Source organism: Triticum dicoccoides, chromosome 6B, assembly GCF_002162155.2.
Source record: "Triticum dicoccoides isolate Atlit2015 ecotype Zavitan chromosome 6B, WEW_v2.0, whole genome shotgun sequence".
Classification (NCBI taxonomy): domain Eukaryota; kingdom Viridiplantae; phylum Streptophyta; class Magnoliopsida; order Poales; family Poaceae; genus Triticum; species Triticum dicoccoides.
The window spans coordinates 596,312,068-596,317,145 of record NC_041391.1 but is presented as its reverse complement, the minus strand read 5'-3'; positions in this window follow the sequence as shown (position 1 = coordinate 596,317,145).

Sequence of the window (5,078 nt, the reverse complement as noted above, 5' to 3'; positions counted from 1 at the left end):
CTTGTTGTGGTAGTGCCTCAGGCCTTGCTGGTAGATAGCCGAGCGGCTAAGTGCCATAAGGCACGCCTCTTCGAGCAGGTCGACGCTGTCTTCGCGTGCTTCTCTTGCTTCTGCTTCGGTGTACATCGTGACGCGCGGCGAGTCGAACTCGACGTTGGTCGGGATGACGGCTTCGGATCCGTAGACGAGGAAGAACGGGGTGAACCCAGTCGACCGATTTGGTGTTGTGCGTAGACTCCAGAGAACGGCGGGCAACTCGTCGAGCCAACTGTCGGGTGAGCGGACGAGTGGCTCAACAAGTCGCGGCTTGCTGCCGGACAGGATGAGTCTGTTGGCCCGCTCGACCTGCCCTTTGGACTGCAGATGTGCCACGGAGGCCAGGTCGAGGTGGATGCCGGAGACGGAGCAGTATTGCTCGAGCGCGCCCTTGGCGAAGTTGGTGCCGTTGTCGGTGATGATGTTGTTCGGCATGCCGTAGCGCACTGCTATGTCCTTGATGAATCGGACGGTTGTTGGCCCTTCCAATTTCTTAATTGTTCTCTCCTAGAACCATTTGGTGAACTTGTCCACTTCCACCAGCAAGTGCGTCATGCCGCCTCGAGCGGTTTTGAAGGGCCCACCATGTCGAGACCCCAGACCGCGAAGGGCAAGGCGATCGGTATGGTGCGGAGTGCTGACGCCGGCTGGTGGCTGCGTTTGCTGAAGCGCTGGCATCCTTCACACTTGAGGATGAGCGACTCAGCGTCTTCGAGGGCCGTTGGCCAGTAGAAGTCGTGGCGGAACGCCTTGGCCATGAGGGATCGAGATGCGGCGTGGTGCCCGCTCTTGCCCTGGTGAATGTCGAGGAGGATGTCGATGCCGCGGTCCTGCTCGACGCAGCGCTGGAACACAACGGTAGAGCTGCGCTTGATGAGCTTGTTGTTGATGATGTTGTAGGCGGACGCCCGGCGCTGAACTTGCCGAGCCTCGGTTTCGTCCATGGGGAGAACCCCGTTCTCCAGCCATTCTGATATCGGCAGGGCCCAAGATGGGGCCGTGATGGTGGTGAAGACGGCCACCTGGATGGGTTCCGAGTCGGCGGCTCTTGGGCCGGGTTGAGCAGCCTCCGGGTTGGTGACAGCGATGGCCGGGTCCGGGGTGATGGTGGCCGAGTTGAGCTGAGCAGCCCCCGGGCCGGGTTCAGCAGTCCCCGGGCCGGCTTGCGGTGCGGCCGGGTCTTCTGGGACGTGGATGGACTCGAAGTCCGGCGACGGCTTGACGGATGGCTTGCGCAGGTGCTCGAGGGAGATGCCGGATGGGATGGCTTGACGTGACGAGGCGATCTTGGCGAGCGTGCCGGTTGCCTCGTTCTCCGTGCGTGGAACGTGGAGGAACTCACAGCCATCGAAGTATCCGGACAGCTTCTGGATGAGGAAGCGGTAGCTTGTCATGTTGGAGTTGCGGGCGTCCCACTCACCGGAGCACTGCTGCACCACCAAGTCCGAGTCGCTGTAGCACAGGATGCGCCGGATGCCGAGTTCCTTGGCAAGCCGGAGGCCATGCACAAGGGCTTCATATTCAGCGACATTGTTGGAGGCGACGAAGTGGATCTGGAGTGCGTAGTGGAGTCGGTCACCCTTCGTAGATGTCAGTACGATGCCGGCCCCTAAGCCAAGTCGCATCTTGGACCCGTCGAAGTGCATGCACCAATGCGTCGAGTCGGGAGGCGGCGGCAGGTACTGGGTCTCGGTCCAGTCGACGAGGAAATCGGCCAGGGCCTGAGACTTGATCGTGGTGCGGGGCTCGTAGAGGATGGTGTGGACGGCTAGCTGGATCGCCCACTTGGTGACCCGGCCAGAGGCGTCCCGGCACCCGATGATTTCTCCGATCGGCGCCGTGCTGACGACGGTGATGACGTGCTCTTGAAAGTACTGCTTCAGCTTCTTGGCGGTGAGGTACACTCCGTAACACATCTTCTGGTAGTGCGGGTAGTTCTGCTTGGAGGTGGAGAGCACTTCGCTCAGGTAGTAGACCAGTCGTTGGACGACCTGGATCTTGCCCTTCTCCGGTCGCTCGACCACCAGCACCGTGCTGACCGCCCGCGAGGTCGCGGCTATGTAGAGCAACAGCGGCTCCTTGTCGGTCGGCGCAGCCAGGACGGGTGCGGTGGAGAGCATGCGCTTGAGGTCTTGGAAGGCTTCGTCCGCCTTGCCGTTCCACTCGAACGGGCTTGTTTTCTTCATTAGCTGGTACAGGGGTAGTGCCTTCTCGCCCAGCCGGCTTAGAAACTGGCTGACTGAGGCTAGGCAGCCTATGAACTTCTGGACATCGCGCAGCCGGGTTGGCTTGCGCATGCGCTCGATGGCCTTGATCTTCTCCGGGTTCGCCTCGATGCCGCGTTCCGAGACGAGGAAGCCGAGCAGCTTTCCGGCTGGGACGCTGAAGACGCAGTTTTTCCGGGTTGAGCTTGACCTTGTATTCGCGGAGGTTGGCGAATGTTTCCTTCAGATCGTCGAGGAGTGTGAGGTGCTGTTTGGTCTTCATGACGATATCGTCCACGTACACGTGGATGTTCTTGCCGAGTTGTGGTAGCAAGCATTTCTGCATGCTGCGTTGGAAGGTGGCGCCGGCATTCTTCAACCCGAACGTCTTCAGCACATCGGTCAGGTCTAGCTTGATCTGGTGATAGCCGAAGTAGGCGTCCAGGAAGGACAGCAGCTCGCACCCGGCGGTCGAGTCGATGACTTGGCCGATCCGCGGGAGGGCGAATGGATCCTTGGGACAGGCCTTGTTGAGGCTGGTGTAGTTGATACACATGCGCCAGGTCTTGTTCTTCTTCAGGACGAGGACTGGGTTGGCCAGCCACTCAGGGTGAAATACTTCCATTATGAAGCCGGCCGCCAAGAGCTTGGCAACCTCTTCACCAATGGTTCTTCTCTTCTCTTCGGAAAATCGATGGAGGGGTTGACTTCCAGGCTTGGCGTCCTTGCGAATGTGGAGTTTGTGCTCGGCGTACTTCCTCGAGATACCCGGTATGTCTTTGGGGTTCCATGCGAAGATATCCCGATTCTCACGGAGGAAGTAGACGAGCTCGCCTTCCTATTTGCTGTCAAGGCGGGCGCCTACGACAACATACTTGCTGCAGCTGGGGTCTCCCGGGTTCAGCTTCACTTTCTTGGTTTCCTTGGAGGGCTTGAAGGCGGCCTCATATGCCGGGTCCAGGGTCGGGATCGACGCGTCGGAAGCCTCGCCGGCCATGGCTACGATCCGGTCGAGCTGGCGCCACTCCTCGGCAATAACCAGCGACTCGGCCAGCTTGGCGCCATGTCGGACGCACTCCAGAGACTTGCGGTAGTCGCAGGTGATGGTAATGAGGCCCTTGGGACCCGGCATCTTCATCTTCAGGTACGCGTAGTGGCGGACCGCCATGAACTTGGCGAGCACGGGCCGGCCCAGCAGCGCATGATACGCGCTGGACGGGTCCACTACCTCGTACCAGATTGGTTCGCATCGGAAGTGGCTGCTGTCGCCGAACAGGACGTCGAGCCGGACCCGGCCAATGGGTGAACAGGAGAGGCCGGGTACAATGCCGTGGAAGACGGTCTGGGTTGGCTCCAGGTCCTCGGCCTTGAGGCCGAGCTTGGTCATCGTGTCGCGGTAGAGGATATTGATGCTATTGCCGCTGTGGATGAGGACTCGGGAGAACTTGCAGGTGCGCCGCGTGATGATGGTAGGGTTGAGGATGAGGGCGTAACCACCCGGACTCGCCATGACTGCCGAGTGATCCTCCCGGGTCCAGGTGATCGGGCGATCCGACCAATGCATGAAATTGGTCTTGGCCGAGACGACGGTGTTCACCTCCTGCCAGAAGAGGCGCTCGCTGCGCTTGTCGTAGGTGAAGACGATGTAGGCCGCGTTCTGGTCTGGGTAGGCGTCATTCCGCATCGCGCCGCCGGCGGGAGGCGGCGGTGGAGGCAGAGGCGGCTGCCCCGCGCCCAGAGCCGGAGCCGGACCCGGAGGAGGCGGAACGTCGCCCCTCATGATATGCTTGGTGATGGCGCACTGTCGAAGCGTGTGCGTGGAGGGTCTTGTGCTGTTGTGGTGCTTGCATGGGGCGTCGAGCATCTCTTCAAAGCTCATGACGGGTTGCCATGCCATCTTGCCGGTCTGCCGGCACTTCACTACCGGGTCCGCCGCGGGCTCGGCGACCGCGACGAGATGGTTGTCGTGACGTTGTGCCGGCTGCTCGGCCTTGCGCTTGTTGTTCTGGTGGTGCTGCTGTCGGCTGCTCTCGCCGGCCGGCTTCTGTGGAGGGACCGGCTTTGCCTTGCCGTCCTCATCCAGCGCCACCTGGATCTTCATGGCGGAGTCGGTGTTGGCATACTTGTCCGCCGTCACCATGAGCGCGGCCATGGTGGCCGGCTCGGAGCGTAGAAGCTTGTGCTTGAGGAGGGTGCCGTCTCGGCACCCGCTGACGAAGTATTGGATCGCCTGGACATCATGGACGCCATCGCAGCTGTTCTGGAGCTTGGTCCAGCATGCGAGGTACTCGCGGCCGGTCTCCGTCGCCCCCTGCACGCACATGGCGAGCTGGCTGGGGCGAGCGGGCCACTTGTACGTCCTCGTGAAGTTGCAGACAAACGCTTCCTCGAAATCGACCCATGCGTTGATGATGCCCATCGGCTGGCTGTTCAACCATGTGCGACCCGATCCTTGGAGCATGAGCGGTGCGTAGCGCATGGCGAGACGATGATTGGCACCGGTGATGCCAATGGCCATGGTGTAGTCGGTGAGCCAGTCTTCTGGCTTCACGGTCCCTTTGTACTTGGGGGTGTCACGGCGAAGCATGAACCCATTAGGGAAGGGCTCCTCCCGGATGTGTGGGCCAATACACGTTGGCCCGATAGCGCCGCTCTCCACCAACTCCAGGGAGCGAGTGAGCTGATCAATGCGGTGGCGCGCGTCGGCGTCGTCGATGGCACGCGGGCCGAGTCGACTGGCGGCCAGGCCCCGAGGGGCCGGGTTGGCTGGAGCCGGACGCCGGCCAGGCTGGCCGGATCCGTGCTAGGTATCCGGGGCAGGCTCGTTGCCCAGAGCGT